We start from the raw sequence: 20,085 nt of genomic DNA, 5'->3' as shown, positions 1-20,085 counted from the left end.
ACATCCCCCAGCTTGTCACAAGTGAGTAACACCCGTGACTGGGCAGAGGATGCTGTTTTGGTCAAGACGGACCCAGATCTCATCTTGGACAATCCCTGAAACACCCCCCCCCCCCCCCCCCACAAACTTCTCCTCTAAACGCTCAACAGAAAACTGAGGCTTCATTATCATGAAAGATTCCCGATCAGCTCTCAAGCATATGAAGTAGCGGGGCGAATAAGAGCTGCTGCCATCCTTAACCTGATGTTCCTCCCATGGTGTGACCAGGGAGGGGAACAATTTGGGGTCTTAATTCTGTGTGTTGAATTGAGCCTGTGAACGCTGAAAGACTACTGGTGTTTGACCACCAGTAAGAGATGATGTACTACGCTTGATCGGGTGTCATCTGCCCTGATGCCACCCACTCCGACCAGGGGGGCTCCCCACGGGTGCCATCCAGCCACAGCAAGAGATGATGTAGTACACGTCATGGCATGTCATTCACCCTCATGCCACCCACTCCGACCAGGGGCCCTCACCACGGGCACCACCCAGCTTCAGCAAAGGCACCAGGGAGATGGATATCTACTCCTTGGCATATGTGAGGAGTTAACGGCGCAGGCATCAGCACAGTGATCCCTGTGTTGTCAGGGGGCTACAACCAATAGGGTACACTGCAGCCCCACCGCAACAGACTGACTACCATGTTGGATATGAGGTGCAAAGAAGTCCATGATCATTGTCAGCACAGAAAGAGACACCGCACAGTGGATGGAGGAAAAGGCACGCGGGAAGATACCCTCACGAAACATATGGAGAATGAGTGGAACTGCAAAGTCACGGTGATAAAGAACGCTGAAGGTTTCAGTGCACTAGGGACACGATGCACCATGTAAGGCCCCCTTCCCCAATTAGCTCGCTTTTCACAAGAATTTTGGAGAATGGAGATCAAACCCTACGGGGGCCTTCACTGAAGGCCAAAACATTTGAGACTCCTTTTAGTTGCCTGTTATGACAGGCAGGAATACCTTGGGCCTATTCTAACCCCTGGAACCACAGGGGGGTCCTACGCTGCTGCAGGTATCCTGGTGCTGAGCACCTTCGTCCACTAGGGCAAGTTCCACTTTTGAGGGCTGATATCCCCTGCTTTAATTACCGAGTTCCCTATGCCACAGCAGACCTTGGCACAAGCAGCCTCGCCGTGCATAGTTGATGCATATGCCACTGCACAGATCAGGGCGTCAGCATTCCTCTGGTCACTTGCATCACAGCTGGCCTCAGCTCTCCTATACACACTGTCCTCACCACATGCCACAAGGGGGCGTAGTCGGTACGATGCAGCACTACGAGTGTTGTAGCTCGAGCCTGAATAAAATATTTGACTAATGAGATGCTTTTTTCACATGTTAATGATGGCCAACATCTCGACAACCACCCACCGCTGTTATCATCCAACCCTACCACCATAGAAGCCATCCACGTAGTGTTGGAAAAGTTGACCACCGCTGATGTTTGCAGCTTCATGCATCATCACATCACAGCCGCAACTCTCAGTATCAACATACAGTGGAGTGAGTGAAGAATTTTTGTTTTCCCTACTTTCGCGTGCACGGGAGGTGGGTTCAAGGAAGGACGTCAGCTGGTTTTATGGGTAGCACTTGTGAAGCTGTTAGAACCAGCTGATTCATCAGACTTTTGTGGCAATGGCAATGTATGGTCATCTGCTAGCCAGTGTGCCAAGTCATAGAAGTTAATGAGTAGGCATCAAAGTGTGAATAATACAGTATGGTTACGAATGTGAAAAACATTGTTTTACAGTGATGTTGTTTTGTATAATTGGTTATGTACTGCAGGTAAGGTTTCTGCAATGGTCAAATTTGGAACATAGGTGTTCCAGAGCAGGACGACAGATAATGAAGAGTTGCCTAGGCAACTTGTCACTAGGAAGGAAAAGGAGGTACTGTCCAAGCCAGCTAGTTCTCCAACAGATTCAGCTGCCATTAATTTGATTACTCCCTTCTCAGCTGAGGATGTGATGTCTTTCTTAGATGACCTGGGAGCCACAGCAAAGGTCTGGGGTAGGGTGGATAGTCACCTATTGCAAATGGCATGCAGGATGTTGATACAAGCAAGAACTAGTGTGACATGTATGAAACGCTTAAAAATTGCACCGATATTTGAGGAGTGGAGGCAGGGCTTCCAATAATGCTATAAAAAATTACAATGGTGTTAGATTTTAACATGAGCAGTGAAGTGGGATAGCGAAGGAATACAATGAGACAGTGGGAAGTTATGCTGAGAGAATCTGGAAAGTTAGTGAACACACAGATGAGCTGGCGAGGGGGGAGGGTCGAGGGAGTGGGGTGAGGGCGGGGGGGGGGGGGGGGGGGGTGAGGAGACACACAGGATTATACTCCAAGAAGCTGGACATAATAGGGCACTAGATGCCTTCCACAGGAGCATGCCACCCAACATATCTACGAGGGTTCAGACAGATAGTCTGACAGACCTGGAAGCTGCCATTAGGTTGGTACGCAGTTAGAGGAGATTGATATAGCAATAGGGGCGTGCAACAAACAAAGTGCGTTTTCTGCTGACATAAGGTGTCACAGGTGTGGAAGATCAGGGCATGTCCAGAGTCAATGTCATCAGCCTCAGTATGAAAAGCGCATTGGGGTTGGACACCAGTTACAAGATTGTAGAAGCAATGCACATAGTAACAAAGGGGAAAATACACAAGTGTTAAACGTGTCAAGGATGTATTATTTATAAATTCAACAAATTGTGTCAGGAGACATCAGATCTTTCAAAGGGGAGAGAGGGAGAGTAATTAGTTTCCTTTTCCCAGATTGCTGGGCACCAGAGATGGGGATCAGGGGAATCCTATCATGGCAGTGCTGTATCTCTTCAGCAAGAGTGGAACGGCGGTGCCAGAGGATCATCAGTTGGAAAGTTAAGTTATATTTACCAGCCAAGAGGATGTTATCATCAGTCACTGACTGATGGTGACACTGTCATTTAATGCATGGGAGATGATGAATAAGGTGAGGAGGTTGGAGGATATGTTATCAATGTTACATCAAAAAGCAAAGAAAAAGATGTGTTTGGAGAAGTATAGGGGAATACAGCACATTGCATACGTTCTACAAATGATTAAGGGGCAAACACAGCAAGGGAACCAGAGTGTGCTGAAAAATAATGCCTCTGAATTTTTTTATGTAAAAACTCTTAACACTTTTTAAATAAAACGAAAATTATGAATATTCTACATCTTTATAATTCATGTCTACATGTTTGCAGCCATCTGCCACTAGAGGTCTCTGAGTTGAGCATAAAACAAGTCTGTGCACGAGAAACAGCGTGCTGTAATCGGGTTCTGAAATTGAAGAGCCTGTCCACACATGAATCACCCACTCCTTCAGCATGACAATGCCAAACCCCACATGGGCACTGCGACATCTGCAACAATTTAATGCCTTGAGTTCATTGTTATTGATCATCCTCCACACAGTCCAACTTGGTCCCATCCAATTTTCATCTGTTTCCATAACTTACAGAACATATTCGAGGCCTTCACTTTGATAGTGATGAAGTGTTGCAAGCAGAGGTGAGGTTGTAGCTCCATCAACAAAGTCAAACATTCTACAGTGGCGGTATCAACAAACTTGTCTCTGGAAAAAAGGACATTTTGTCTATGGAATGCGTGACTGATTATTTTGTAAAATTTTTTTTGTTTATTTGTAGACGCAATCACATATTTATGACACAGTCATTACCAGTTTCATCCATACAATAACAATTTTCAGATTCTAAAGGCGGCATACACTGAACACAGGTTCATGCGTTGTCGAACCCATGAACCTGTGTTCAGTGTATGCCGCCTTTAGAATCTAAAGATGGTCATTGCATGGCTGAAACCGGTTATGAGTGTGTCATAAACATGTGATTGTGTCTATAAATAAAAAAAAATTTTTTTTTAAATTACAAACTTGTCTCATTTGTGGAAATGTGTCCATCACCTGTGTGTATGGTGAGAAACAAATATTTAGACATGAAGACATGGTAATAACATCTGTTTTATATAGCAAGCTTTAAGAGTTTTCACATAAAAAATTCGGGGGCCATTACTTTTTGGCATGTCCTCGTAGTACTAAATACCTTGCAACAGCACAAATGTGGTTGGTTGGATGCTGGGGGATGGGGATTTTAAAAAAAGAGTGATGGGGCTGTAGATGATGGGCATATCCAAGAGCTGACTTGGCGAGACTCAGTATCAGGAGTGGGCATAAAGTGGTGATTGGATCCTTCTATCGATTGCCACATTCCCCTCCTGATTTAACTGAAAATTTTAAACCAAACCTCAGTTAACTTATGCTTAAGTTCCCCAATCACACAGTAATCATCCAACAATAAATTGGGAGACTTGCAGTTTTCTTAGTAGTGAACATGACCAGACATCATGTACTAAATACCTTTGCTGACAATTACCTAGAACAAATAGTTCAGAACCCCACTCATGATGGAAATATATTGGATCAATAAAGCAACTAAGGGACTTGATCTCTTTGAGAATGTCTACATCAAAACTGGTATTAGTGATCATGACACGAATGTTGCAACAATGATTACCAAAGTACAAAGGTAAACTAACACAAAGGTATATATGTTCAGTAAACTAGGCAAAAAATCAGTAGTGCCATATCTCAATGATGAACTTTAAACTATCAGCACACGGCAGGAGCATGTTGAGAAACTCTGGCTCAAGTTTAAAAGAATAGTTGGCCAGGCACTGGAAAGATATGTACCCAGTAGAACAGTTCATAATGGGAGGAAACCTCCACGATTTACAGTCACTGTAAAGAAACTTCTAAAGAAACTGAGACTACTACATAACAGGTGTAAAAGAAAGCATAGGGCTATGGATAGGAGATGCCGAGTGAAACATACTTGGCTATCAAGAAAGGAATGCATGAAGCCTTCAATGACTACTGCAGCAGATTACTGTCAAATGATCTTACATAAAGCTCAAAGAAATTCTGGTTGTATGTAAAGGTTGTTAGTGGCACCAAAGTTAATGTATAGTCACTTGCATATGAGATACAAACTGAAATTAAGGGTAGCAAAGGAAAAGCACAAACGATTAACTGTTTTTCAAATGTTCCTTTTCACAGGAAAACCCTGGAGAATTGCCCCAGTTTAATCTTTCTACCACTGAAAAGATGAGCGCAGTAAGTGTTAGTGGAGCTGAGAAACAGCTGAAAGCATGAAAACTGAACAAAGCTGATGGCCTGATGGAATCCCTATCAGAGTCCATCCCAAATTTGGGGCCGAGTTACCCTCCCTTCTAACTATAACCTATCTAATATCACAAAGAAAAAACTGTGTCCAGTAGTTGGAAGAAAGTACATATCACATATGTTTACAATGAGGATAGTAGAAATGATCCACAAAACTACCGTCCATTATCCTTGAGATTCATTTCTTGTAGAATCTTAGAACATGTTCTGAGCTCATACATAATGTGGTATTACAAACAGAATGAAAACTTCGAACATATGAAACCTAACTCACACTTCTCTCACGTGACTTACTGAAAGCTATGGATCAGGGCAGTCAGGTAGATGCAGTATTTCTTGAATTCTGAAAGGCATCCAACTCACAACCACATCTATGAATATTGTCAAATGTATGTTCATATGGGGTGTCAAGTGAAATTTGTGACTGAATTGAAGATTTTTTGGTAGGGAGGACACAGCATGTTATCATGGATGGAGATCACCATCAGATGTAGTACATGCAACTTCAGGTGTGCCCCAGGAAAGTGTGTTGGGGTCCTTGCTATTCATGTTTTATATTAATGACCTTGAAGACAGTATTAATAGTAACCTCAGACTTTTTGCAGATGATTCAGTTACCTACAATGAAGTACTGTCTGAAAGAAGCTGTATAAATATTCAGTCAGATCTCGGTAAGATTTCAATGTGATGCAAAGATTGGCAACTTGATTTAAATGTTCACAAATGTAAAATTGTGTACTTCACAAAATGATAAAAAAGGGCGTTATCCTATGACTGGTATATCAACAAGTCACAGATGGAATTGGCCAACTAATACAAAAAGCCGAGTTTTAACACTTTGTATGGTTATGAACTGGTATGATCACATAGTCTCAGTCACAGGTAAAGCAGGTGGTAGACTTTGGTTTATTGGTAGAATACTGGAGAAATGCAACCAGTTTATGAAGGAGATTGCTTACAAATCACTATTACAACCTATTCTAGAATACCACTCATATGTCTGTGACCCATACCAAATACGACTAACATGGGATATTGTACGAGGGTAATCCCAAAAGTAAGGTCTCCTATTTTTTTTATAAGTACATAGACCTGTTTATTTCTACAATAGTTTACATCAGTTTACAGCTTGAACATTTAGCTATTTTTCGACATAATCACCAATTCTGTCGATGCATTTTTGTAGACACTGTGGCAGTTTTAGTATGCCCATGTCATACCAGCTCGCCGCCATGCTGTTCAGAAAGTTGTGAACCTCTTCTTTCACCACATTGTTGGAGCTGAATCGCTTTCCAGCCAAATGTCCTTTCAACCCAGGGAACAGGCACTGGGTGCCAAGTCAGGGCTACAGGGTGGGTGGGCGATTGTGTTCCACTGAAACTGTTGCAGGAGGGCAACGGTTTGCCGAGCGATGTGTGGGCGAGCATTGTCACGGAGAATGTGTACGCCCTTGCTCAACATTCCTCTTCTCTGGTTCTGAATTGCTTGTTTGAGTTTTTTCAGTCTCACAGTACCTGTCAGCATTAATTGTGGTCCCAGCGATTTTAGGGGGGGGCTGACCTTTCTGAGCGAATTTGCCTAAAATTTTCTGGCTGAATATGGCTCTTAAAATTCTTTTCATATGGCCACATTTCATTTCTTCCAACAAAATGCTGTCCAAGATATAACAGCTCAAAGTTGCCAGAAATTCACACTCACTCCGACTATATCCCAGCCAGTATTGCTTCGAGGAACGTTAAACTTAACCAGTGTTCATCAGGGACATGAACAAATGTTTACATAAGGTGATGCCCGAGCAGGAAAACATTCTGAAATTTGGCAGTCTGACATGGAATGACCCAGGAACAATGTGACTGGGATTACATGGCTGTGGATTGCTAATTAGCGAGACAATTTACAAAATAACGGGGCCTACATTTCACCTTACAGCTACTGTTATGGGGACCACCAGTATGAACATAACATAAACACAGTTGTACTAGCCGGACAAACCACTAGTGGTGCTCCCGGCATTAAATCTGACCTAACTCAATGGTACATTAGAATCTGACCTCATCCTCTGCCTGAACCAACTCGTAGCAACCCAGGACGGAGTATATATCTGTGGAATAAATCCTTCAGCATGTGCAGCAGTAGCAGGAAAAAGTGTCTTACAGTTATGACCATTATGATCATTAGTCTCACAGTACCCAGCACCACAACACTTCTGACTCTGTTCTGTGCAGCCTTCATCTGCCTTAAATGGAGGGCTGCCCATCCATGTGAACCCCCACTACACCAGCTACCAGCAGACTGGATTATCAATCATGTATAATCCACAAAAAAGTGGGAAATTAAGGGTTAAAAATTGCTGTTATATGTGAGCATTTAATGTACAAAAGCTATGGAATCTGTTTCCTAGCATTTAAAATGGTCGGCAGATTTTTTACTTATGTGACAGAATGCTGATGCACCTAACAGCATGGTACACTTAAGTGGCTTTTATTTCTTTTTTTATGGCAAACGACATTTTGCATAAGTGCCAACAATGCTAACAGTTGAATTCTGTTGTGCAATTTTACAAGGAGTCCATGAGATGAATTTACTGTCAAGTAACTGTAAGCAAGAGTGGGCATTTGAGCACACTATCCTGTCAGTTGTAGTGGAGATTTCAGGCACGTTACTACGTTACTAGATACACGTAAACTGAAAACCAGTTAGCTAGAATTGTAGATTGAGTTGAGAGCTGCTGAACACTGCGGTTCAAGCTGACGAGCACATAAGGAGCAAATGAATATATTGTACACTGTTTTTCATGTACATTGAGTCTTTGCAGATCAACCAGAGGCAGAGACCCGGTATACTGAAGAAGGGAGGTATGTAGAGCAGCCACTATTTTTGGGGCACTACTATGAAAATAGTAGCTCTGCCTCAGTAGGTACAAAATGCCTTCTAAGCTGGCGGGAGCCAAAACACTGTCATGGCAGTTGTGGCAACTGGCATGTTCATACACTCTGGGCCGATCCAGCCTCAGCATTGCAATACTGATGACACAGCAAGAGGACAGGATTTCTGCAGGACTGGCTGGGCAGTTTCCACAACTTTGAGTGATGGACTTTTTACACCATACGTGGTTAGAAGCAGTGCATTGGCTCAACAAATGAGCACCTAACGAGTACAAACACCCAGTATTTCTAGCCAAAGGGTTCTAATCTGGCAGCACCAACCATGAAGAGAGGTGATATGGTTCTACAAGCAACCACCATGAGTCTGAGCCTTCACCACAATCAGTCTGACTACAGGCCCCGAGTCTACCTTCTTAGACTTTACACCTTCCCACCAGTGATCTGGCTTCCAGGGCATTCCGGCCACAGCACAGCAGAGCCCAGGAGGGTACCAATTCAAGACCAGGGCAGTGCAGGTTGCTTAACCTTCACAATTCAGTATTGTATGGCCATTTATTGCAACACATAGGGTTAGGTACATAATGCCTAAGTCGGAGGAACCTTGCCATAATGCAGCATCGGAGAAATGAAGGTTGCAGTTGAGGTGGCAGTCTTCTCAATTGCCCCATTGTTCCTTGATGTCCTTGTTCCACATCCATTATCTCCTGTGATGCCATTCTCATTTTAGTTCTGAGATATCTATGACAATAATATCATTGCATGTGACCACACCCTTGCTCGAGTTACGTCATAGTCACCCAATTTTTGTGAGTTCTTAAGAAGTTCTGCTCGACCAATAAGGAACCATTTCGTAACCGCTTAGTAGATTTTAAGGCAAGCCCTTCCAAGCCTTTACAAATGCTCAGGCACGCATTGGCAATTCCACAGTTTTCTCCACAAATGAATTTTCTTTTGATACATTTTTTCAGGTAGCAATTTTTCCATGGAATACTTGTGATTACAGAAATGTAAAACAGTTTTGGGAAAAACCACCTACTGGAAATTGTTGAAATCAGTAACAGTTCATCTTCCAGTAACGTTTATCCTCAAAAACTGAAACCCATTTTCTTTATCACAGATTTCCAGTTTCTGTGCTTATGCACATTTTCTCTGAGCTACTCAAAGTAAAACATCACATGCTTTTGGTGGAAGAATCTGCAGGGCCAACAGGGTTTTACACTTCTGGAATTACCTGTCACAAAGACAGCTCAAGCTAGAAAGTGTTCTTGATTCACTTTGTAGGAAGTACCAGAAATTTGTTATATGTGGTGACTCAATAAAAATTTTGTATATGATGGTGAGGGGGGGAAAAAAAAAAAAAGAGGCTGTTTGTAGAGCTCCGAAATTAATATGATCTGATGCAGATTGTGTTTTTTCCAACTAGGGTGCAGAGGAACAGTAGCACAGCCATAGACAATACTTTTATTCTTTCTTCGTTACTAGGATGAGCATTCTGTTAGGAAAAGGGTGAACAGCCTCTCAGACCACGATGCACAAATCCTAACACTCAAAGGCTTTAGTACTCAAACAAATGTTACATTTAATTACAAACTATGTAGGAAAGTTAATCCAACAGCATTAGAGAGTTTTTTAAACCTTGTCAAGGAACAAGTGTGGCAGGATGTTTATAGTGCCAATAACAGATGATAAATGTAATGCTTTCCGTAACACATTTCTCATGCTCTCTGAGAGTGGCTTCCCATTAGAACGTTCTGAACGGGGTACTACCAGTAATAGGCAGCCTGGGTGCTGACTAGTGGGATATCATGTAGAACAAAGCAGGAATTATATGAAAATGTTAGAAGTAGTCACAACCAAGTGACAGTAGTGAGGTGCTTACAAATGTTATTAGGAAGGCTAAGAGTATGTGGTATGCAAACAGAAAAGCTAATTCACAAGATAAAATTAAAACCATATGGTCAGTTGTGAAGGAAGCGTCCGGTCAGCAGCACAAGCTCGACAATATTAAGTCAGTTCGCAGTAAAAATATTTCTGTTACTGATAAATCAGATATATGTACGGTATTTAACAATCATTTTCTGCACATTGCTGGTGAATTAAATAAAAATTTAGTTCCTATAGGGAATCATATAACTTTCTTGGCAAATGCCTTTCTGAGATTGATGTCTGAAATACTCCTCTGTGAAACAGACAAGAGGGAGATTGAGTCAGTAATTAAATCACTGAAGACTAAGGACTCTCATGGTTATGATGGAGTGCCTAGCAGAATATTAAATACTGTGCTGCACATGTTAGCCTTGTATTTAGCCATATTCGTAATTTTTCCTTTAGGAATGGTCAGTTTCCTGAACGATTAAAGTACTCAGTAGTAAAGCCACTTTATAAGAAGGAAGAAAGGGATAATGTAGATAATTTTAGAGCTATTTCTATGCCATCAGTGTTTGCTACAGTTATTGAAAAGGCTGTGTATGTAAGGATAATTGATCATTTTATATCACACGATTTGCTATCAAATGTAGAGTTCGGCTTTAGAAGTTGTTTAACAACTGAAAATGCTATATTCTCTTTCCTCTATGAGGTACTGGATGGGTTAAACAGAAGGTCTCGAATGCCAGGCATATTTTTTTATTTAACTCCGGCATTTGACTGTGTTGATCACAAAATATTGTTCCAGAAGTTGGCCCATTATGGAATACGGTGATTAACTCACAATTGGTTCACCTCTTACTTTAGCAACAGTGAGTAAAAGGTCATTATTCATAATGTTGAGAATGGCTGTGATGTGGGGTCTCAGTGGGGATGCCCCAGGGATCAGTGTTGGGGCCACTCTAGTTCCTTATTCATATAAATGATATGTCCTCTAATATTGCGAGTAACTCTAAAATAATTCTGTTTCCTGATGACACTAGCTTGGTAGTAAAAGATGTTGTGTGCAACATTGGCTTGGTTTCAAACAGAGCAGTTCATGACGTAAGTTCATGGCTTGTAGAAAATAAACCATGTCCAAATCACAGTAAGACTCACACAATACAACTAAACCTGATGTTTTAATTTCACAGAATGGGCATATGATTAGTGAAACTGAAAAGTTCAAATCTCTAGGTGTTCAGATAGATAGTAAGCTGTTGTGGAAAGCCCACACTCAGGATCTTGCTAAAAGACTTAATGCTGCCATTTTTACTATTCGAATTGTATCTGAAGTGAGTGATCATTCGACACGAAAATTGGTCTACTTTGCTTATTTTCATTCACTTATGCCGTATGATGTTATATTTTGGGGTAACTCTTCACATTCTAAAAGGATATTTTTGGCTCAGAAATGGGCAGTTCAGGCAATAAGTGGTGCAAGTTCACGAACCTCTTGTCAACCCCTGTTCATGAGCCTGGGTATTTTGACATTGGCCTCTCAATATATATATTCCTTACTGTCATTTCTTGTTAACAATATTAGCTTATTCCCAAGAGTAAGTAGCTTTCACTCAGTTAATACTTGGCAGAAATCAAACCTGCATTTGGATCAGACTTCCTTAACTGTTGTGCAGAAGGGTGTGCAGTATACTGCTGCATCCATTTTCAATAAGCTACCACTCGAATTCAAGAATCTTAGCAGTGATCCACGAGCTTTCAAGTCAAAACTGAAGAGTTTCCTTGTGGGTCACTACTCCTATTCTGTCGAGGAGTACCTTGAAAACTTAAGCTGCTTCTTGTTGTATTGTTGATTGCGTTTACTCAAATTTACGGACTAACTTTTTTCGGGTTCATAAGCATTTATTTTTATCTGTTATTACTTTTATGTTTTAATTTCATGTACTGACATGTTCCATGACCTTGGAGATTTCCTCCTCAATTTGGTCATACGGAGCTTGAGGTGAAAATAAAAAATAATAAAATAAATTTATACACTTCCTATGTGATTCCCCCTTTGGGACTGATTCAAGCTGACTCAAAATTAAGAAACAGTATAGAATACGTGAACAAGTTTGGAAAGTTAGCTTTCTCTTAAGAAAGTGCAGCAAACTGTAATCAACCGAGAATTTGCGACATTAAGAGAGGGAACACATTTTTCTCTCTGTGCAAATAGTAGGATTTAAAGTCTCACAATAAAATGTCATTAGATATGAAGCACAAGCTTGGAAGAGATGAAGCACAAGCTTGGAAGTAGAAGGGTGGGGAAGGAAGTTGGCTACATCCTTTTTACAGGGACCAACCCAAGCATCTGTCTTTAACAATTTAGGGAAACCCCAGAAGATCTGTATCTGAATGATTGGATGATTGTGTGAACCACAATCTTTCAGAAAGGAAGTTCAACTTCCACTTGGTCTTTCCCAGTAATAAATACTGGACCTGCATTCAGGAGGATGGTGGTTCAAATCACTTGGTCTATCACAGCAAAAGAACACTTGCAAACAGTCTACACACATATGATTGAATCACCAACAACAGATAATTAAAACTGTACCACTAACAGCTGTATGAATCAGATGAAGTAGTGTCACATAAGTATGCCACTGAAAGGCATGGTCTCCTTATGGCGATATTTGAATAGCAATCACTGTAAAAATGAAGTTGCGGCAACAGTGTGCATACATAGTCAGAGGATGAGCAAACGACTAATTGGCAATTCATGTAGAAGAGGACATTAGCACAGGGAGAACTGACCTTCCCCTCCTCACCACCAACTTAGCTATGCTACTATAGAAGACTTTTCTGGCAGACACTGGAGTGGTAGTGATACATTATCCAGAACACCACATGGTTTTGAATCAGTCGATTAACCATCAAATGTGGGGAAGCTTCAGTTAGTAGTTTTGAGAGATTTGGTTATGATCAAACTTTCTTCGCCAAATCTCCCTTAACTGGCATCACTAGTATAACAAAATTTGCAGTGTCAGGCATTACCCATACCCACCCACCCACCCTCCCTCCCTCCCTTTCCTGTGCATTAGAATTAAACTGGATCAAAAATTTTCAGGAAACATAACTTACCCCTTCTCTTGCAATTTTTTTTAAATTTCATTTACAATCTACGGGGTGAGCCAAACAGAAGTAGCACTGGGAACATAGTTCCAGTGTACAATGAAACACAGCAGAGAAAAGGAAATACAGTACTAACAGAAAACAGCAGATCTTGAAAGTAATCACCATTTATCTCTTGGCACTTTTGGGCCCTTATCAGCAAGTTGCTGAAGATGGATCGAAGCTGATCTGCTGGAATTACTGCAATATCATCTGATATGTTCTGCTGCAGTTCTTGAAGACAACGAGGGTTGTGGCAATACACCTTAGACTTGAGGGCTCCCCACACAAATTAATCACACAATGATAGATCAAGTGACCTGCTTGGCCAGCCAGGGCCGCAACAAGACTGACCTCTCCTAACAACTCAGTAAGGCATGTAGACTGTGTAAATGTGCTCTAAAGGTTCAGCCGGCTGTATGGGGAGTTGCTCCATCGTGCTGGAAGTAACTGTATGTCTTTTCCCTCTGTCAATGCTGCCACAAATGGTCGTATAATCATATATTCTTGCCTGAGCTACTTTTATTTGCCCCACACTGTACGTACCAGAATACTAGGAGAAGATATGTCTATTACTCAATAAAGGTATTTAGACTTCAGCCGCCAGTTCTAGTTTGCATGACAAGAAAGGTCAAATATGCCAAAGTGCATTAGATATGGTGGAAATGTACACATCAGGCTACACCATATATCAATCTGTTATCAAAATCTTTATGTTTGATACACATTCGTTGACTTTGCCTGCTCACGATCAAATTGCAGCCTTCCAAATTAATGTAAACCTGTCATGAAAATCACTGTTTCGGGATAGGTGGCACTACCATACTCCAGCCAGCAGCTGGTGATCTAATATTAATTAGTGTGAAGCAGCCATACCTAGAAGAAAATTTAGCTCAAGCTGATAATTATATTTCTTATAAATCTTAATGTCAAGATGAGAAAACTAATACATCTCTGTGATCCAAGAGCAGTACGGGTCATTCCTTTAAAATTATATTTTGGTAGCTCCTAAGGCGACCATGACAGGATTTAGTCATATTCAGTACATGGGTACCTACATATCTTAATAGAAAACTGCCAAATAGCACTGTTATAACTAACCATTTTTGATAAATTCAGGTTTGAAGACACAATGGTGTGTACTGGTCATTAGTAAAGAACCAAATTCTGTATTTCACACACTTGCTACTCACTAATGAGGTGACCTACAGACCTCAAGTTTTTTAGGCATCTACTACGCCAGTCAGTAAGTTGATATATTGCATAAAAAGTAGGATACATCTTCAGTTTTTTATTAAAAATGTTGAGAAACACAGTTTTCCATTATGTACTTTACATTTGTGATTTCTTAAAATCATAACATTCCAGAGGGGAACAGTACAGACTTCATCTTATGCACTGTAACTCTTTAGTGCTAGTATCAAGTATAAATGGCAATTGAAACTGGTAGTTCTTACCTTCACTTAAAGATGACTCCATCACAAAAAAAGTCAAATTTGACGAATTTCAAAGTCCTGTGGGGTAAATGGACAACTGTATCACAACTTTATTTTTTGCTGAAATTTTTACATATCGGGTAACAACGTTAGGTGCAAAGAAGAAAATGAAAATGCCACTTACACATGCCATCCACATTCAACACTACAGGGCACCGATAAATAAAAACGTGTATTCTTTGATTTTTTTTCCTAAATATATGTGTGGTTCACCTGTGGATAAGAACTGTAAACACTTCAGAGCTGAAAACAGTTATCAGTCATTTTCTCAGTACATATGTTGCACAACATGGCACTGATCGAAGTAGTAGGTAGTGATTCAGCTACCGTAAAAAACAGGTTGATCCAAAATGTGTGTAAAATGTAACAGAAATGTAAGAAATGGTATCTTGGGTGATTTGTGGGATCATTGGAATCACTTCACTTGTGCAAACATTACCACAAATGACCAACCTGAAGAAAGCACAGACTGGATTTGTCCTAGGTAACATTGTAAAACTTATCTGATGAAGATAAAAATTCTTTGTTATGAATTATTGCTGAGCTACAAGAGTACTTAAAAATACTGAGTGATGAAAACCAAAGACTCCAGCATACCTTGGAAAAGAGTAATCATCAGGTATGTCTCAATATATCTAAAACAGAAGGATTGCCAGAAAGCAAGGTTAGGACTTTAATAACTCACAATAACAGGTCCAGCAGAGCATGGGAAACTATGAAATCAAAGAGGAGTCCTTACAAACCCATCAACATGAGAAGGATTTTGTTCTATCAATTAACAACAAACACAATTCATTGCAAAACATGGATGATATTGAAATTGCATCAGCACGCTCATCTGATAAGGCAATGCAAGACACTCAAAACTTAGTAAATAGCAAACTAGTATATAAGAAGAAATGTAAAATCAAGATTAACAGACAGTTATGCACAAGGATTATCAGTTATGTTCATGGAAAGTGGACCTTCTGTGCCGGAAGAGTTTAAAATAGAAGGAATTGTTAAATTAGGGGCTGGTTTGCAAGATGTTTCAACATCTATTAAGAAAGACAGCACAGCCCCCAAGGACAAAGACTTTGTAGTTGTAATGGCTGGAGCGAACATCATCAGTGGAAATGAGAGGAAGACAGCTACATTGACAATGAAGAAGACACTAAGTGTTAACCCACACCAATATGATTATCATCGATGTGCTTCATCAACATGATTTGCCTCAGTAGTCATGTGTGACTAAGGAAGTGGAGCAAACCAAGAAGAAGTACAAAGCTATCTGTAAACACTTTAGGAATGTTTCCTTACCTAACACTAGTAGTTACCGCAGAGTTTGGCATACCCAGCATGGCCAACATCTCAACAAACTAGGTAAATGTGTTTTAAGTGATGCAAGTCTAAGAATATTATTGGATAAACTTAGGTAGGAAGACAGATCAATACTCTGGGTTATGTTTCAACTGAGATAAGAAACTTACAGGATTAGACCAGGTTGGATGTTCCAGTGTCACATGAACACAACCTGATCAACTTTTACATAGTAACATTGGCCTACGTCAATTAAGTATATACGAAAAAAGTAATGCCAAAAGTAGAGTTTAGGACAGGCTACCTCAATGTTCAAGGTATGGCAGATACAAATCTAATAGTTAATGATTTTTCAAATGAAAACATGTTGGACATTTTATATTTAAGTGAACATTGGTGTAAAAAGGAAGGGCTCAGGTACAAAGTACTGAATGATTACACATTACCTAGTTGGTATAATAGAGGACTCGTCTTCATCACTTGCATGGGGGAGGTGGGGGGGGGGGGGGGGAGGAGGAGGTAGCAATACACATAAAAACATCTCTTGGGCCAAACTGTGGTAGGTCATATCTCAACACCCTTTGTGTTGAAATGCATTAATGCAATTGGAAATATCACATCTAGTAACAGAGTCTTGATCTAGATGTAGGAGTAGTGTACAGGCCACTGATGACCTCTTAATGTACATCTGTACTATACCAAAATGGGAAACAGACAAATTCTCATCAGTGGGGATGTCAGTTCAAGTTTTGACATACTGCAGCACAAAAAAACTGTGACTGAGCTCAAACATGTGCTTCAACAATTTAACCTTTTGTATGTTAACTGTAAACCTACAAGAGGCCCTACCTGTCTTGGTAATATATTTACAAATATTAAGAGAACTTTTATGTCCTCTAATGTAATTAGTGTCTCTTTCTCAATCATGATGCAGTATTTATTAGACGTAGTATTGTAACTTCCAACACCTCCAAACCAAAATCTAAAACTGTGACTACTAGAGCAATTAGTAAAGAGAAGATTGATAGGTTTAGACATGCCCTCACTTTTTAAAACTGGGACTCCCTTTTCAGTAGGCTTCAACGTTGTTCCTCTGATATTGTTTTCACTGAGTTTTTCTCTGCATTTTTAAATATGTTTGAAAGCAACATTCCTGTGGAAAAATTACAGGAATATTAGTAGCAGCTTAAAAAAAAGGAATGGTGTACTCCAGAGTTAGGGCAATTGAAAGATACTGTCATAATGTATTCTGGTGCAAATATAAAAATTATCCTGAACTGCATAAAGTATTGTATGCTAAAGGTATATATAGGTATAAAGGTATATACAAGTATAAATAAAATAGAAAGAAACATTCCACATGGGAAAAATATATTAAAAACAAAGATTCCATGACTTACCAAGCGGGAAAACGCTGGTAGATAGGCACAATAAAAAAACACACACAAACACACACACAAAATTTCGAGCTTTCGCAATCCACGGTTGCTTCGTCAGGAAAGAGTGAAGGAGAGGGAAAGATGAAAGGATATGGGTTTTAAGGGAGAGGGTAAGGAGTCATTCCAATCCCACGAGCGGAAAGACTTACCTTAGGGGGAAAAAAGGACAGGTATACACTCGCGCGCGCGCGCGCACACACACACACACACACACACACACACACACACACACACACACACACACACACATATATCCATCCACACATATACAGACACAATCAGACATATTTAAAGGCAAAGAGTATGGGCAGAGATGTCAGTCAGCCTTTAAATATGTCTGCTTGTGTCTGTACATGTGCGGATGGATATATATATATATATATATGTGTGTGTGTGTGTGTGTGTGTGTGTGTGTGTGTGTGTGTGTGTGTGTGTGTGTGTGTGCGCGTGCGCGAGTGTATACCTGTCCTTTTTTCCCCCTAAGGTAAGTCTTTCCGCTCGTGGGATTGGAATGACTCCTTACCCTCTCCCTTAAAACCCATATCCTTTCATCTTTCCCTCTCCTTCACTCTTTCCTGACGAAGCAACCGTGGATTGCGAAAGCTCGAAATTTTGTGTGTGTGTGTGTGTTTGTGTGTGTTTTTTTATTGTGCCTATATACAAGTATAGATAGGTAATCGATGAAGCAAATGAACTACATAATATAGCAAACTGAAAAGTCCCATAACAAACATAAAAAGCCATCAACTCTATTGTACACACCAAACAAAATGATATTGCCATAACCCAAGAAGAATTTAATAAATTTTGCATCCAATCTATTGAAAATATTAGTAGTACCACAAACAAACCTCCATGAAAATGCACTTAGTATAATGGATAACTGGTTCGAAAAGCATCCCCTGGGCATGTTTACTTACACGGAAGAATGTCCAAAAACCATTCCGAAAATAGTGAAAAATTTCAAAAGCTAAGCTAGTGTTGATACCTATAAACTGTCTTGCAATTTGTTGAAAGACGTTATTGACTGTATAATTTATCCCCTAACTTACTGTGAAAATATATGTCTAGGTGATAGTAAGTTTCTTGATCTACTAGAAATTTCTGGAGTTGTGCCTATATATAAAAAAGGCAAAAAGAACAGTCCCGCTAGTCGTAGGCCTATATCCATAATCCCTGTACTCTATAAAATTTTTTATGATCAAGTTAGTGTTTATCAAACAATGGAAACTGCAGGTAGGAATATATATAACCACACACACACACACACACACACACACACACACACACACACACACACACAGTCACCAACTCCAGCATTCTGGCTCGAGAGGTTGGAGTTGGCGGTCACGTGTGCTTGCTTGTGTGTGTGAACGATGTTTGTGTGTCTCTCTTACTGATGAAGGCTGTCTTTTAACTGTGCCTGTCTGCAACTTAATGTATCTTCCTTATGGTAAGCAGCAATCTGTCCTTTCTACCAAGTTAGTGTTTACTTGGATAAATTGGATACAATTAGTGACAGATAATTTGGATTTAGAAAAAGTAAATCCACAACTGATGGAATGGATTCTCTAGTAAAATTTGTCCTAGATGTGTTCGAGGCTAAGGGGTATTCCCAAGCTACATTCTGTACCTGAGCAGAGCTTTGACTGTACAGAGCATGATACTTTGTTGAATAAGCTATTCTACTATGGTTTTGATGGCAACAGCTTAAATATGTTTCAATCTTTGCTAGAGAACTGCACACCAAGTTTTTTTTTTTTTTGGTGGTTTTAGGGCGCACAACGTCAATAGTCATTAGCGCCCAGACTACGTTAGGAATGCACCACGAGGCACAAGTTTAAAACAGCAACTAAAAGGGAAAACACGATAAAAGACAGATTGACAGGCATAGGATTAAAAAAACAGCATAATCAAATGCCCTTAGACAAGTTGATAAAACGAAGACCGCGAGCAGCTGCTCCTGGGTCATTCGCTAAAATGGCATCTAGAGTACATGGCAGGCCAAGATCAAGACGCAGTATATTAAAATCCGGACAGGACGTTAAAATGTGGCGGACCGTCAGCAATTGCCCACATGGGCAGAACGGCGCCGGCGCAGCCGTCAGCAGATGGCGATGGCTGAACCGGCAGTGTCCAATTCGTAACAGGGCCATAACGACCTCCTCCTGCCGAGAAGGGTGTGAGGAGGACGTCCAAGCCGCGGGAAGAGGTTTTAAGGCCCGAAGCCTTTTTTTTTTTTTAGGGCGCAAAACTGCTATGGTCATTAGCGCCCGGTCCGTGACTTAGGAAACAGTAAAAACCGAAAATGGAAACCAGCAGCAGTGGGAACGAAACTCAAAAAATTGGAGAAATTAAAAGCAGAAGAAAGGCTTAAAAATCCACTACAGAAAGGGGTTGGTTGTCCAAAAAAAAGCGTCAAATGACTGACGTCATTTCATTGGCACTAATAAACTTGAGAACGCGAACGGCCGAGCGCGTGTCATCTGCTAAAATTGACGATATATCAGGCGACAACTGTAGACAGGCGCGTAACGGAGTAAAATGGGGGCACTCAATTAAAAGGTGTCTTACCGTCCAAAGCTGAGAGCAGTGGGGACAGAGTGCGTAGGGATCGCCGCTTAAAAGATGTCTATGGCTAAAAAGACAGTGCTCTATCCGGAGTCTAGTTAAA

At 40.6% G+C, this 20,085-nt stretch overlaps 1 protein-coding gene across 1 annotated transcript in view; it reads right to left on the bottom strand.

Annotated features, from left to right (window-relative positions):
- The window catches only part of LOC124555478 (heat shock 70 kDa protein 14-like), a 150,121-nt gene that overhangs the window by 108,708 nt on the left and 21,328 nt on the right, over positions 1-20,085 (bottom strand). The window lies entirely within an intron of this gene.

This window comes from Schistocerca americana, chromosome X (genome assembly GCF_021461395.2).
Source record: "Schistocerca americana isolate TAMUIC-IGC-003095 chromosome X, iqSchAmer2.1, whole genome shotgun sequence".
Taxonomy (NCBI): domain Eukaryota; kingdom Metazoa; phylum Arthropoda; class Insecta; order Orthoptera; family Acrididae; genus Schistocerca; species Schistocerca americana.
This window is presented reverse-complemented; position numbering and strand designations above follow the sequence as displayed.